Here is a 17078-nt window from a genome sequence, read left to right on the forward strand (position 1 = left end):
CCCTGTCTATCTTCCATCATCTATTGCTCTATCCTCTGAACATATGAGAGCAAGCTGCACATATCTTTGAACAAACAATATAATTCACAAATACCTTTCCCATGGACAAGAACATTCTTTTATGCACTCTCATTAAACGCAGCTAAGAAGTTCAAGAAATTCAACACTGATATAAAGCTTACATTCTATATTTCCTTTTTTTTTTTCTTGTGTCCCATTTGTGTCCCTTTGAGCCTCCTCTCCTCCATCCTCAGATCCCATCCAGGATCATCCTTGGCTTTTAATTGTCATCTATTTAGACTGTCTTTTTTTTTTTTTTTTTTCAGTTGTGTAAACATATATATAGCCTAAATCTTCCCATTCCACCCCCTCCCTAGCATTCCATTAGTGGGATTAATCACATTTAGAATGTTACAATGCTATCACCTTCCCACCATCCATTTCTAGAAGTTTCCCTTCACCCCAAACAGAAACCCTATTCTCATTTCTTAACTTCCCATTGCCCCTTCCCCCACTTCTCGGAGCCCCTACTCTACTTTTCATCTCTATGGTCATATTCTCTGATACTTTCTTTGTGTTTACCATGGGGCTTAAATTTAACATCTTGAATCTATAACAATCTTGTTTTTCTTTGATACCAACTTAACTTCAATATGACACATAAACTATGTTCCTATACTCTATCATTCCCCCACCTTTATGTAGTTCTTGTCAAAAATTACATATTTTACATTGATTCCAAAACCAGTGATTTATCATTACAGTTTATGTATTTTAGATCCTGTAGGAAAGGAAATAGTGGAGTTATAAGTCAAAAATACAGTAGTATTCGTATTTATATTTACCATGTGATCTTTACTGGAAATCTTTATTTCTTCATGTAGTTTCAGTCAATTGTTTAGTGTCCCTTCCTTTCAGCCTGCACAATTCCCTTTAGCATTTCTTATAGGACTGATCTACTGGTGATGAAGTCCCTCAGCTTTTGATTATCCGGGAATGTTTTCATCTCCCCCTCATTTTTATCCTCCAGTTGTTTGTGAATTCTCCAAGTCTCTGATGGTTATTGACTTCTATTTGTATTCCATTGTGGTCAGAGAATGTGCTTTGAACAAATTCATTTATTTTATTTTATTTTATTGTAAGGCTTGTTTTTATGTCCCAGCATACAGTCCATTCTGGAGAAAGATCCATGATCGCTAGAGAAGAATGTGTGTCCCGGTGACCTGGGATGTAACATTCTATATATGTCTGTTAAAATTCTCTATCTCTCTCTCTCCTTTCTTTGTTTCTCTGTCGGTAGGGCTCCCTTTAGTATCTGAAGTAGGGCAGGTCTTTTATTAGCAAAATCTCTCAGCATTTGTTTGTCTGTGAAAAATTTAAGCTCTCCCTCAAACTTGGAGGAGAGTTTTGCTGGATAAAATATCCTTGGTTGGAAATTTTTCTCTCTCAGAATTTTAAATATGTCATGCCACTGCCTTCTCGCCTCCATGGTGGCCACTGAGAAGTCACTACTTAGTCTTATGTTGTTTCCTTTGTATGTGGTGAATTGCTTTTCTCTTGCTGCTTTCAGAACTTGCTCCTTCTCTTCAGTATTTGACAGTCTGATCAGAATATGTCTTGGAGTGGGTTTATTTGGATTTATTCTATTTGGAGTTCGCTGGGCATTTATGCTTTGTGTATTTATATTGTGTAGAAGGTTTGGGAAGTTTTCCCCAACAATTTCTTTGAATACTCTTTCTAGACCTTTACCCTTCTCTTCCCCTTCTAGGACACCAATGAGTCTTAAATTTGGATGTTTTATTTTGTCTATTATATCCCTGAGATCCATTTCGATTTTTTCAATTTTTTTCCCCATTCTTTCTTTTGTTCTTTCATTTTCTGTTCTGTGGTCCTCAAGGAGGCTGAGTTGTTGTTCAACTTCCTCTAATCTTGTATTATGAGTTTTCAGAGTCTTTTTATTTGGCCTACAGTTTCTTTAATTTCCATAAGATTTTCTATTTTTTTATTTACTCTTGCAATTTCTTCTTTATGCTCTTCTAGGGTCTTCTTTATGTCTTTTATATCCTGTGCCATATTCTTCTTCATGTCCTTTATATCCTGTGCCATGCTCTCATTGCTTGTCTGTAGTTCTTTTAATTGTACCAAGCACTGTGTGTCTTCTGATCTTTTGATTTGGGTGTTTGGGTTTGGGTTCTCCACATCATCTGGTTTTATCGTATGCTTTAAGATTTTCTGTTGTTTTGGGCCTCTTGGCATTTGCTTTACTTGATCTTTAATTTGTCAGAATTACAGCTTGGTGGTGTACACTTTCTCTAACTAACCAGCAGACGGCATCTGTGGGTCACCTATTCCCCTCAAGTCATTTCTCCCCAACTTTGTCTTTGTGGTGTGTGGGGCTTGATCCTTGTGGGGTCCAATTGGTGCACTTAATTTGGGTGTGTTGTTGGTGCTGTTCACCCTGAATGAGGGTCATGTGTCTGAGCGGTTAGGGAGGAAGGGCAGCTTTAATAATCAAACCTCCCAGGTGTTCTTGGAGATTTAAGGCTGTTCTCTGCCACTGACCCAAAAGTCCTTGGTATTGGCGTAGGTTCCCTGGGATTTCTGAGTGGTTCCCCCTTCCCTGCTGTGCTCTTCCAGGACCTCTGCTGAGGGAGGGCTGTGCCACGTCACAAGTGCGCACCGGCCTTCAGGGAATCCCTGGGATGCCGGGCTGTGCAGGGGCGTTCCCAGCCCGCTTCAAAGTTGGTTGCATGGGACGTGTTAACTTCCTCATTTCTGCACAGCTCCGCCCTCCCAGCTCTGGGACAATCAGCCGTGGGTGTATTAAAGGCCACTGTCCATGGCAGATATTGCGGCGTGTGCACAGTGCTGCAGGAAAGACTCCGTGTCACACTGGGCTTCTTGGTGCGGCTCTGTGCTGTGGGTTTGGCCCTGGGCAGGAGTGCCCCCATCCGCCGGGGAGAAGGCTGCAAGTTGTGCGTTTTTTTCTCCTTTTGGCTCCCCTTTGCTCTCCTGGGCCTGAGACAATCAGCAGTGGGTGTGAGAAGGGGTATCTTCCACACCAGACACCGAGGTGTTAGCCCAGCCTGCTCCCATCGTATCTGCGGCTGCTCCTGGGCTTTTCTTTTCTTTTTTCTTTTTTTTTAAAGAACTAGTCCATCTCCAAACACCAACCCACTGTTTCCCCACACTGCAGCATGGCTGAGGGACTTTTAGCCAACTCACTCACCTGTTTCAGAATGCAGACTCCTGGTTTCACCAAATGCAGGGTCCCTGTAGATTTAGCAGACCTTGTCTGGCTGGTGCTCTCTGGAAGTGGTGTTCTGGGTCACTATCTGGTTTTTATCTAGTATTTTTCACGGAGATGTTTTTTTGCCCTGTCTCACCTAGCTGCCATCTTAGGTTCTCTGCCTCATTTAATTTTATGATTGCCAATAAAAGTATTTTTCAATGTATCTTTAAGAGCGAACTAACCTTCATAATTTTATAAGATTTTACCAGGTGAATACATCTCCAAATCATAGAAAAAAAATGTCACTTGACAGAGTGATGTCTTGGTTTGGGGTTTGGATAACATGTTTACCATGTGAAAATCACAGCCATGACCCATTTTATGCAACACATGCACAGTTCGGTATCATTCTGTAGTGCGTGTGAGCGCCTGTGTGCATGTCACGTACTTCACCAGCCATGTTTAGCTTTTTAAGGTGGATGAGGAGAGAGATCACATCTTTGCCTCATTCTCTCCAACAGTCTTCTCAGGGCTGAGCACACCCAGGCATTGGATAAATGCTTGAATAAGTAAGTAACATTTCCCTGGAGAGCTTACAGTTGAGGGGGGCAAAAGGGAAAGGGGAGTTCATGCCCATCCGGGTGCAGCAGAGCCTCCCGAGTGCCCATCTTGGGCTTGGTGCTGGCACGCGTGGAGGGAAGATGAAGATGAAAGATGCCAGCCCTGGGAGCCAGTCTCACCCAGAGGCGCTGGAGGCTGGGTCCTGCTTGTTGGCAGACAGGTCAGGCCCTGCCTCCTGAGCCTTGCACAGCAGCAAAGCCCCGGGTCGCCGGCAGGAGGCGAATCCCGCACTCCCGGTTGCTCAACCAGGGCGGCAGCCTCCTTCCGGACCGTCCTCCCGCAGGGGGGCGCCCTTTGAGTTGGGCGGGCAGCTCCTTCCATGCCGAAGCCGGGCAGCCGCAGCCTCCTCCCTCCTGCTTCCGGGGGCGTGGAGTGGCCATCCAGGGGGATTTGTCAGTGCGCCCTAGATAGCCGCAGACAGCTGCCATCTGTTATGTTTAGTAACAACACCATGCCGGTCCCCCTTTCCTGGGTATAAGTCTGCCCCGGCCATTAAGCCAGGAAGTTATTTTTTAATGACGATTCCTACCCCTTCTCACAGGCAGGCTTTGCGCATTAGGCAGTGACTGATTCTTCGGGCTGAACTCTCCTTTCTCCCTGCCTCCTGGGCTCTGTGTAGGGCCGCGGGTTTATTGTTGGCCGTGGGCCTACAGGCAGATGCTTAAATGAAAAGGCGGAGACGGCTCTTCATGGGTTCAGTGAATAGAAAAATCTGTGATGTGTACGCTATTTTAATGCATTGCATTTCAGCTCCGCAAATGTGAAGTGTAAATTGGGCTAGAATATTATTGCAAATCAGACCAGACGTCATGATTAATTTATCACCATGCTCCAGATACATCAGCTAAAATAATGTGAATTTAAAGTAACGGTTCCTCCTGCCTTTGCATTTGCTGAGATGAACGCTAAAGAATCGATCACTAGAGAAATAAAGGAACTCGGGTTCCACTCTGCTTATCGTGGCAAAGCATAAATGCAATTAAACATTCTCAGCCAGGTTTCTCCCACCGACTGCAAATGAATTTGCCCACTCACACTTTACATCAGCCTATATACCACTCGCATAGATACACTGAGCTGGTTAACATCGAAGTGGAGATGAGCTTCTTCAAATTCCCGGCATTTGGGATGCCTAAAGTTCTGGTTCCCAAACTAGCTGATTATCAGAATTTTTTAGGGCTTTGCTATTCAAGTTGTAGTCCATGAAGCAGCAGCACATCATTTTCTAGATCCTTAGAAATGCAGAATCTCAGGCCCCATCCCCGACCTACTGAATGGGAATCTGAAGTTTTAACAAGACCTCACATTGAAGCTTGAGAAGAACTAACCTAGCTTTTTAAAACCACAAACACCTTTGCTGAGATATCTATATATGCTTATTAAGACCCAAGTGACTCCTTAGTTGAGTTGTCAGATTTGGAGGCCACTGGTCTAAGGTTACCAGTTGTCTCTAAGCTCTAAGGTTCAGCTGATTTTTAGGCTCATCAGCAATTTAATTGACTCAGTTGAACTGTCTTAAAGTTTGGTGGGTACAGGTGAACTTATCTGTTTAGTCATCTGTGAATTATGGATGCAAGAAAGCTTATTTGATTAAGTAAAAATCCATTTATTGCCTTATTAGGAAAACTCAAACTGGGGAGGTAGATTTTCTCCTCATATAACTGCCTCATTCACTCCCAGACTAAGTGTAGGCATGAGAAAATCTTTTGCTTGGCCATTAAAGCTGCCCCTCCACCCCCATCCCATTGAAATGGTCTGAGTTTATTTATAACAGTACTTTTCATTCAGAAGGATATGAAAGTCCTTTATGTTGAGGCTCATTGCTGTTTAGGGCTGTACTAAAGGACTGTATTCTGGACTTCACAATAATAGAGGGATATGCAGACCTTGGTAAAGGTTCAGAAGAAATGCATAACGATTATTTTTAAAATTCAAAGTGAATCTTCAAGTTGTATGGCATTATCTAAAAAAATGGTCAGCAATGAGCCTCAACTATAGCTTAAGAGATTTTCACTTTTGGAGAAAAAACTTTGTAGTGATAAGCAGAGGAAGAAGAAAGAAGCTCCCTGGAGCACCTGTTCTCAACCTTGGTTGCATATTACAACCACCTAGAGAGATTTTTAAAATCCCAATGCCAATTAAGTACAGAACTTTGTGAGTAGGACCCAGAGAGCAGTCGTTTTTAAAGCTCCCCAGGTGATTCCAATGTGCAGCTAAGGTTAAGACCCACTGCTCTGGAGAGGCTTTCTCAGGAGTTAATGAGCGTTCGCACCACCTGGGCATTTTGTTAAACTGCAAATTCGAATCCAGCAGGTCTGGGGTGGGGTCAGAGCCTCAGCAATTCTAACAAACACCAGGACATGGCAAAGCTGCTGGTTCATGGACTGAGTTTTTAGTAGAAAGGGGCCAGAGGCCTTTGAAACGAAACTAAACTCTCCCAGGAAGAGTCCATGGCCTTATTTTCAGGCCGTCTCCAAGTCCCTATGGCTGTATGACATTTGTCCACTGTAAAGAGATAAATTCAGTCATCACTTAAACCAATGAAAAAGAAGCCACTGTAAAGAACAATGCTTCAGATGAAATCGTTTAATAATTAAAAGTATCTTCTTGAATTGAAAATTATTTACAGAGGAATTTAAAGGGTGGAAATGTTCTAGCTTTTCTGGAAAATATTACCACTCCTCTTCTTATGTTGCCATTTCCTCAGGATGGCTTTAGTAGTAGCAGAGTTGTCAAAAAGTACATGTTGGTCTTCTTGACCACTTCAGTGGCTGAGAGATTTCAAATGGAGTCAAGAGGTCACTCTGGTGGACATTCTTATGCACTATATAGATAACACTTTTTAGCTTTTAATGTATTGGAATAGCTAGAAGTAAATACTTGAAACTACCAAACTCCAATCCAGTAGCCTTGACTCTTGAAGACGATTGTATAACAATGTAGATTACAAGGGGTGACAGTGTGATTGTGAAAGCCTTGTGAATCATACTCCCTTTATCCAGTGTTTGGATGGATGAGTAGAAAAATGGGGACAAAACCTAAATGAAAAATAGGGTGGGATAGGGGGGATGATTTGGGTGTTCTTTTATATTTTTATTTTTTATTCTTATTCTGATTCTTTCTGGTATAAGGGAAATGTTCAAAAATAGATTGGGGTGATGAATGCACAAATGTATGATGGTACCGTGAACAGTTGATTGTACACCATGGATGATTGTAAGGTATGTGAATGTATCTCAATAAAACTAAATTTAAAAAAAAGTGTATGTTGAGCAGCTAGTCAAGTACAGGGGCAGCTGGAGTGCTGGTGCTGCTGCATTTAAGCCCATAATGTCCAGTCCAAAGCTGAGCCATCCCAGAATCTAAAGAGGTGTATCTGAGTCTGAGTGTAGTGAGATCCAGCCACTTTATCAAGAGATTCCACCCATCCATCAAATTGATGGGGCAAGTAAATAAAGCAAAATTTTATTCTTAAGAATGTCCACAGTAATATGAATAGCCAACTAAACTACAGGGCTTTACATGTACAAGTTCATTTGATCCTCTCAACCACCCTATGGGGTCATTACAATTGCTGTGCCTATTTTACAGGTAAGAAAAGAGAGCTGAGAGAAGGTGAGACACTTGCACAAGGCAGCACAACTAGAAAGTGGCAGGGCCAGGGTTGGAACCAATTCTTTTTGACTCCAGAGTCCCCACTTTAAGCCCAACTATGTGATGACAAATCTAACTTGCTATTTGGAATTTTAAATGGGTATTTCTGGCTGCTATAAGTTGTGTTTTCATCTTTCCCCTGGGCTTTGATCTAAATATTTTTTTAACAGCCTTTTAGTTTTTTAATTAGCTTGGTTCCCCAAAGACAAAGCTCTTTAAAGGTCAGATGTTAACTTAATCCTCTTTGGCTTATCTTTGAAAGAGAGCAGTGGAATTGACCTTGACACAATCACCTCCAAGGCTTGGTGGCCGACAGTGCCTTCTATATCAGTGAACACAGACAACTGCTATTATGGGAAGGGGCATTTTCTGTGCCTTGATAGCAGGCAGATTTGCTTTTCTTGACAAGACCCAGAGTAAAAAGACTTAATATCCATCTTCAATGTGAATCGAATCATGGCCTACTGACATTAGATCCTCAGCCCCAGGGAATACCAGACCGGCTGCTGAGGGTCTTCATTAGGCAGACTCCATGGCCATGAGAAGAAACAGAGCATGACAGGGGCCAAATTACGTGGTCAGAAGGTGGGGATTGGGGTGGGGGGGGCATGACTCACCACTCGTCTGCTGGCCTCTCATCTCACCACATGGCTTCACTGCAGAACAAATAATGGCAGCAAAGGTTCACAGTTCCCATAACAGGTTCAAAAAGATAGTCAGGGTTTCTAGGATATTAACCTAAAACACAGGGTTTTACTGAGAAGAATAAAAATCCACCAGCTTTGATTCAATGCAGCAACATAATGAATATAAAAAGCCTTGCTCTCCTAGTCCTGTGCTAGGATAAAAGATGGGGGCGTGCTGAACCACCTCCAAGCAAAATGGTGATGTGATGGACAGAGGGGGTTATTTCTGCACTGTCTCCCTCCACGTGGTTGAGGTGGGAACAGCAGTCCTGCCCCCAGCCTGGCCCCCATTGATTGGGTGGGTAATGACCCCAGCTGGGCCCATCAGAGTCCTTCCCTAGGATTTTTTAAATAGGAAATGAAAAAAGGAATCTTTGTCTCACCAGTGGCAGTGGTGGAGGGAACTGAAGCTTAGGAACTGTCCGCAGCCATTTTTCCTTCCACATGAAGAGAGCTGGACTGATCAGTGAAGAAGAAAGGTGATGGAAAGAGTATGGATACTGCTGAAGGCCCTGGTTCCAGCTGTTCCTGAGGCCCGTCTACTTCCTGTCCAGCTCACAAATTAGTTGTTCAACCTTAGACTCCTATGAACTAATAACAATTCCCCTTTTGCCTAACGTAGTTTAAGTTTCTATCACTTACAACAAAGAAAGTCCTGACTCATACAGCAGATGGTGAAATTTGGCTTTCTAGGCACTCTCACTTTCATTTTCAGCATCCTTTCCTTTCCTTTCCTCTAATGAGGACAAGTAGTACTTTCCAGCAGAGGATGCTGTTTTCTCCTATTTCAAACTTGCCTGCTAATGGTTTCTTCCCAAAGATGTGGCTTTAGGAAAAAGCTAAAAGTTAATAGATTATTCTTCTGGGGAAAATTCTGGATTTTTTAGACAATGGACTAAAGAATATACATTCAACTCAATAAGATGATGAGTGCAGGTACTATGGGTCACAATGGGTCTTCCAACTTTTGCTCAAATACAGTGTTGATTCTAGATGTTTAGGAATGGAAAGGGGTGGACATCTGACAATGTGAGGCCCTTTTCACAAAACAGACTTTCTCATTTAATCTTTGCAATCATTGTTAGATAAGAATTGCTGGTTCCATTTTTCTAGCACAGAAATATAATGATTTTAATTATTTTATAATCCCTTTACCTTTGTTCTTTCTCTTACCACTTAAACATCCATGGGAACATTTTATATGCCCTCCTGTTGGGGTAGGACTAATATGCCCACAAGAAAGATGGAGATTCTTGGTGTTTGAGTTCAAAGGTAGATTTTTAAAAAATCTAAGGCAGAGTTAGCTGACTTTCAAATGCAAAGGCCAGGCACTTGGAAGATTTTTTTTTTTCAAATTCCAAAAGCTTGCTTCTAAATATTAAAGGCCAAAGACTAGAGGACTTGGAGCCCAAACTTTACACTATGAACCAGAGGTTGGCAAACTACAGCCTGCAGGGATAACATCTTTTAAAAATAGTTTTGCTGAAACCCAGCCACATTCATTTGTTTGTGTATTGTCTGTGGCTGAACAGCAGGGTCCAGTGGTTACAACAGAGACTGCACGGCCTCCAAAGCCTAAAACATTTACCACCTGTCCCTTTATAGAAGAAGTTTGCTGACTTCTGCATAAGCCATAGAGAGAGCTTTCTGGACCCCTTAGAAGCGGCACAGAGCCCATCATTCTGAGCTAAGTCTGAAGGAGGGAGTGGGAAATAGAAACTACAGGCCGACTTGGAGGGAATCTGAGAGCTGAGAACCTTTCTCTGGAGGTGACCAGATGGAAGGATCTAAGGGCAGTGCCACTGCAAAGAGCTCTGGAAGAGCATCCAGCAGTTCCTCTGCCCCTAAAAAAGAGTTGGAGGCAATGGAGAGGGCTGCAGACTAGACGAGGTCTCTCAGTTATAACATGGGGCACTATCAATAGGTGGGCTGGAGCATAGACACTGGAGACCCCAGCAGGACCAAGGACATCAGCAGTGGATATAACAGAGTCAACATTCAAAGATTATCAAGGACAGAGGATGACACATGTCCTGGATGCCCCACCCTCAATACCAGGATAATTGTTGGAGACCCTCATTTCACCTTCAAAACATAGACTACCCCTGGTGAGACAGAGATGTAGGACACAGATCAGCTGAGTGATTACCAAAAGGAGCTGAGTTTTTTTTGTTATTTTTTTTTTACAGTTTCATTGAGGTATGTTCACATACCTTACAATTATCTACAGTATACAATTATTCACAGTACCATCATATAGTTGTGCGTTCATCATCACAATCAATTTTTGAACATTTTCCTCATGCCAAAAGAAATAAAAATAAAAGTAAAAAAGAATACTTAAAACATTCTATCCCCCCCATCCCAACCTATTTTTCATGTGGTTTTTGTCCCCATTTTTCTACTCATCTGTCCATACACTGGATAAAGGGAGTGTGAGCCACCAGGTTTTCACAATCACACAGTCACACCATTTAAGCTATGTAGTTACGCAATCACCTTCAAGAATCAAGGATACTGGGATGCAGTTTGACAGTTTCACGTATTTCCTTCTGGCTATTCCAATACACTAAAAACTACAAAGGGATATCTATATAGCGCGTAAGAATACCCTCCAGAGTGATCTCTCAACTCCATTTGAAATCTCTCAGCCACTGAAACTTTGTTTCATTTTGCTTCCCCCTTTTGGTCAAGAAGATGTTCCTAATCCCACTATGCTGGGTCCAGGGAGCAGAGTTTTAAACCAGAAGTGACAGAGCTACCTGGAGGGTTTGTGTCTACCTTCTGTGAAGTGTATCTTTTACCTTTAGAAGTTTGCCCCAATAAAATGTCATCAGCATTAGGACAGTAATACTGGTGTATTAGATCTGTGATGATGGAAATGTTCTATATCTGCACCATCCAATCTGGTAGCCACTAGCCACATGTGGCTGTCGAACACTTAAAGTATGGCTAGTGCACCTGAGAAATTTAATTTTTAATTCTACTTAATTTTCATTAATTTAAATAGCTACAGTGCAGGTTGAAGAACTTAGGTTCTTTTCCAGGTGCACAGTGCACTGGTATTGCTTTGATATATAAAGAAGTGAAGACATCTAGTTTAAGGGATGATAGTGGACATTGTGGCCTCAGTTTTCATCTCTGATTTGAGATGAGGAAAAGCACCGATTAAAAAAAAGAAACCTGAGGTAAGGAGATGGAGGAGGTGCAGGGTTGGAGGTGGGACGGGGGGTGGAGATTAAAAGGGCCTGCCTGTGTTACATCTTCAGCTGCAGTTTTCTGCTCCCCAGCTCTCTCAAATCCCCTCCTCATCCCCTCTCCCACACTCAGCTGTATTTGGCTTGCCTTCATCCCTTCTTTCCTCCTTCTTTCAAGCTTGTAATTATTTACACCAGGTGCATTGCTTCCACTCATCTCCTGTGACTTTATCAATCATAGAACAGTGAATGGTAATTTGCTGACTTCCATGGAAGTTTCTTTTTAACAGCAGGATATGTTGGGTGTAATGTTACATCACTTAGAAGCCTGAGACAATAGAAAAGGAAATGGAATTTGCCCAGGGAACAAAAGAGTCTGCAAGCTTGGTTCTCTTTAGCCCTAGAGTAACGGTGCAGAATGGACTTCAGGGCTTGGGGGAGCAGAGAGAAGCTGTGCCAGAGCAGGGAGGGGGCTCGATACAGGGGAAGCCCATGGGGTGGGTGCTCAGTAGCTGTAAATGGGGTGATTTGCTCTAAAGCCAAATTGAGAGTAAGACAAGGAAACAAAAGGCTGTGATTCACCACTCAACCATTTGTAGCAGGGACCACAGAGTGGTCTTAAAGACAGACTTACTGCGTTCAAATTCTGGTTTGCCCACTTAGCAGCAGTGCATCCTTGGGCAGGTCATGAGTCCTCTCTAAGCCTCAGCTTTTCACCTGAGTAATAGTGATGAGGATTATCGTGCTTACTTCATGGTATTATTTTGAAGATTAAATGAAGTCCTGCCTGGAAGCACTTAGCATAGTGGCACATGGTAAACACACAATAAATGCCAACATTTTCGTTGGTATTTTTATTTACTTTGCCTGGCCCTGTGCAGGGTGGTTCTTCGGAGCCTTTCTTGCAAAGCCTACATCTTTCTTGCAAAGCCTATATCATTCTTGCAAAGTTCTATATCTTGAAGAGGAGACTGACCCACCTGAAGTTGATTTTATCTGTCCCTTGCTTCTATGGGCTTCTGTGTGAGTCTCTTTTCTTAGAAGGAAAGACTGAAAAAGACTGCTCCATCCTGCCATGTGCTTACCAGACTCAGGAGACCTACTGTTCTAGATTGAGATTGGAAAATCCCATCCATCAAATTAAAAGGGATGAGAAAGGGATAGTTAGTAACTTTCACCTTGGATTGAATAAGGACAAACCCATTACCCAGCACAACTCAAACATAGGGGACTCTAAGTTCTGTGTCTCCTCTAAGGCTGTTGTGTCTCCTCTCCTTTGGGGCTTCTCAGAGGGTAGGTGAATGAGGCCCAGGAGTTAGCCAGGGCTGCAACAAATCCTCAGGTTCCTGGGAAGGGAGGGTCTCCAGTCCCTTTGGGACCAATGCCTTTCTTAAGGAGCCAGTTCCAGAGGACTTAGCAATCTTGCTTTAGAAATCAAGTTCCCCTGTGGCCTACATTGCCTTTGAGGGAGGAGGGGTGTGGAAACTCCAGCTTCCCGGCCTTGTTCTCTCAGAGAGAAAGGGCTCAAGTCAAGGATTTAGGAATAGAGCAGAGTGGTGATGCATGAGGGGCTCCCAGGAAGGAAAGGGGATGGGTGAGGGAGGATCAGACCCCCAGATGAAAAGCTCCCCTTCCCTAACTAGGCTGTGAGTCTTGGTCTGAACCCCTGGCAACAGCAGAATCCACTGCCAATGCTCCACTTAAAACTGACCAATCATGGGTTACAAATGAGAAATCAGGCTGAGTTTAGTCATCGAATACAATCCCTGTTCACATCCCTTTTAGTCAGGTTCCTCTGGCCAGGAGTGAGCAGTTCTTGGAGGAATGCCTCTAGCTCCTCTTCCCTGTCTTCCTAGTTCCACTGCGGCTGCAGCAGATTGCTGGTGGGGCTGGAGAGATGACTGTGCTCTCTTGGAAGAGTAAAAGTGCTGGCTTCTCTGTCCCCTGAAGGCTGACGACCTACATAAATATATTTCAAAGATGATCTGTAAAAATCATGATTACATGGTGATCTTGAGTTTTTGTGGTTAAAAGATTAGTTGGTCAATTTGAACATTAGGCCAAAATGAACTTTAGAAGAACAGCAACTTCTGTGCTACATAAAATAGTCCTTGCTATTCATTGGACTTGACTCACCCTGCTCTGGGAATCATATGCCTGAGGCCAAGGGTTCACCATGTCTGCAAAGCTTCCCCCCAACCCCCCTTGCCCATGGTGATCACAAGGCTGCTTTATGAGGGCTGTGGACACCCAAGGAAACAAAAGACTTCGCTGTGCAGAAGGAACCTCAAGCCAACCATTATGGCTTTGAAGAAATTGAAGGTGCCACAAAGAGCCCAGCAAGAGAAGTTCATCTGAATCCAGTTTCCAAGACAGACATCTGAGCTGTGTCTCCTGAAAGGCTGGTGTCAGGTGTCCTGCTGACAAGATGAGGGGTTGAGGGGATTTGAGAACTGAATCTATTCAAAGCCTCCTCAAGCATTTGCTCCCAGGGAGAGAAGAGGGGTCCTAGGTGAGTGCCTTATATAAGTGCTCCTCTGGCCTCAGGGTAGCCTCGGGGGAATAGTTAGGAACTGTTTGGAATGACAGGGAATCCTCCATGGGCTTTGCCCTGCCTGCTTTCTCCTTCTTTGCAAAAGCAGCTATACCAACACAGGCTGGCTTTGCACTGTCATCCAACACTTCTTGGCCCAGCATAACTGGATGGGACATAAGAACATGCAGGGGAGTCTCCGGAATGGGGCTTTATCTGCTGTCTGCAAAGTGGAAAATCTCATTTTGGAGCAAGCCTTGAGTTAAGCAACTGACATGTAAACTTAACTCAGCAGAATTAACATGCTGCCTCAGCTGTACTCTGCCCTTTTTCCACTCCCATGTTTGTTCCCTGTCTTGTCTTCTAAGAGTGTACAGCATCTATCACTATTCCTCAACGACAGGAATCAGGTCTTTTCCACATCTTCTTGCATATAATATTAAAAAAAATATTAAGGGAAATCTTACACTTATGTATTGGGTGTGATATACGGAGTGCCTGCCACTCTCACAGCCTCTTTTGGTGGCCTGAATAGATGATCTTACTTTATCCCACATGACCCTGCTGCCCTAGGTCAGAGATTGGTACCAGAATCACAGGCTGGCCAGTGGCTTATGAGACGGCCCAGAGAAAGAGAGAGTTCAGCTCGCTAAGGGCTTTTGCTAATGGATGTTGACTGTCCAGCCCATCATATTCTCCCTTGTGGGGAATTTGGATTAAAGATCTATGGAGAGAGTTCATTAATCAGTGGCAGGAGAAGTAGAAACAACTTGAGTCACAAATGTTGTGGAATCTTCAAAGTTTGTAGTAATGGGTTCCCACATGTAAGAGGATGGAGCTGCGCTATTACATCCTTGAACAAAGTAACCCCGAGGCTTTGTTTGTCTAGCTAAAATTGCATGCAATATTTGGGAACATGTTTACTTTTCTACAACCATTATACAAATGTGTAAATGCTGTAAAATAGTTTGGGAAACAAACCAAAATGAAAAATAGCCAAACTGTCAGTTTCTTGGCTGAGTCCCCTGTTCTGAAATTCAGAACAAGGCGGAGTCCTCTCCATGACCCGCACCCTCCTGCCTCTCCCTCCCAGATCTAACCCTGTGATCTAAACAGCCCTGATGCACACAGCCTGGAATCTCTGGCCACACAGGTCTCTATATGTTACTATAGGCCACTGCCTTGTTCTCAAGGGAAGCTGTAGGTTGAGAATCAAGCCCCCTCTGGATACGTTGTAACTCTAGTAGGCCAGGCAGAAGCATTTCCAGGTTACAGTAGATCCAGTGTGAAGCCTTCTTTTACTAGGTAGTGCCAAATAATAGTTGCTTCCCAATATGTAGGTGCTTTTTGTTCAATCTTAGTAATTTTAATTTTTTCCCAAAGTACACTGTTTTTCATTATCCTTCACTATAGTTTGCTTGTCCCTAGATAATGGGGATTTGAGTATACTCAGCAAATCTACATATATACATACAGGATGCAAAATGTTTAAACACCAGGCATTGTCAATAAATGTGACATGACAATCAACAATAGAGACTACATTCTAGAAAGTAAAAGAAGTCTTGGCATCAGCTAATAACATGACCAGCTTATACAAAAACTTCTTTCCCCAAATCATTGTTGATTTGAAGAAAACCAACCTGGATGTAGTAGGAAGAAATGTCACTGAATTTCTTTAGGGATATTTTTATATAAATGTTGCATTGGTATGCCACATTTGTTACAAGTGATGAAAGCACAGTTAAAAAAAATTGTACTATTAATTACAGTCCACGGTTTAACTTAGGGTTCACTTTCTGTGTAGTGCAGTTCCACAATTTTTTTTTTTCAGTGCCTTTTCCTTTCAATAATCTTCAGGATGCTGGGTCCCGATTCCCATTTGATTGTTTTACTTATTTCTCAGTCCGTCTTCCTCCCCAGTGAGTGCCATAGGCATTTTGAGTGTGTAGAAATAGAAATGTAGAGTTTCTACAGAAGTCCTCAGGAGTGAGATGATAGGAAGTAACTAAAAAGTAAACAGCTGCAGTAGCTGGAATGGGTGAGGGATCCTCTTGAGGGCTCTGTATTGGGGTGTTGATGCCTTGGGAGGGCAGAACTACTCAGGTCTATTTGTCATCACTGAAGATCGGGTTCACCTGCTGGGTGACATGGATGAAGGTAGTTCTCCAGCTCAACTCCTTTAGCTTAGCTGCTCCGACGTAGGTACATGTGGAGCGAATCCCTCCAAGGATGTCTCGGATGGTGTGTTCCACATTTCCTTTAAAGGGAACCTCCACTGTCTTGCCCTCTGAGGCCCTGTACTCAGCCACGCCCCCAGCACACTTCTTCATAGCCATTTCAGAACTCATTCTGTAGAACAGCTTGTACTTCTTGCCATCCCTCTCAATGAGCTCACCACCTGACTTGCTGTGCCCAGCCAGCATGCCACCCAGCATCACAAAGTCAGCCCCTGCTCCAAAAGCCTCGGCCACATCCCCAGCACAGCTGCAGCCTCCATCTGAGATGATGTGGCCTTAGAGACCATGAGCAGCATCTGCATACTCCGTTACTGCACTGAGCTGCGGATACCCCACTCCAGTCTTCTTTCGGGTGGTACACACAGAGCCTGGCCCAATTCCCACTTTGATGATGTCAGCCCCTGAGAGGATCAGTTCTTCCACCATCTCTTCTGTTACCACATTCCCTGCCATGATGGTGTGTTGGGGGAAATGCTTCTGCACATCCTTTGCACATTTAACAAAGTGTTCAGAGTAGCCATTTGCCACATCCAGGCATACATATTTCACCTGAGGAATAGCTTCCAGGATTTGTTCCAGCTGCTCAAAGTCAGAACTCGTGCCTGAGCTGGCTGCCAGATGGTCAAGACAGTCAGAATTCTGAACAGCAGACTCTTTCCACTGCTTGAGGCTGTAGTGCTTATGGATGGCAGTGAAGAGGGAGAAATTACAGAGAATGTTGGCCATTTCAAAGGTGCCCACAGTACCCATATTGGCAACAATGATGGGGATCCCTGTGTACTCTTGGTTTGAGTTCCGAAATGAAAAGGATCTTGTGAGATCCACTTCACTTCAAGACTTAAGGGTGCTATGTTTGGGTCTCAGCAAGACATCCTTGAAGTCCAGTTTCACGTCATTGTCAATGTGAGGCATGGC

The 17078-nt window shown here is 43.4% G+C and overlaps 1 pseudogene; it reads right to left on the reverse strand.

Annotated features, from left to right (window-relative positions):
• Nucleotides 1-16031: 16031 nt before the first annotated feature.
• LOC119533206 lies at nt 16032-17078 on the reverse strand (annotated as a pseudogene).

Source organism: Choloepus didactylus, chromosome 4 (genome assembly GCF_015220235.1).
Source record: "Choloepus didactylus isolate mChoDid1 chromosome 4, mChoDid1.pri, whole genome shotgun sequence".
Taxonomy (NCBI): Eukaryota; Metazoa; Chordata; class Mammalia; order Pilosa; family Megalonychidae; genus Choloepus; species Choloepus didactylus.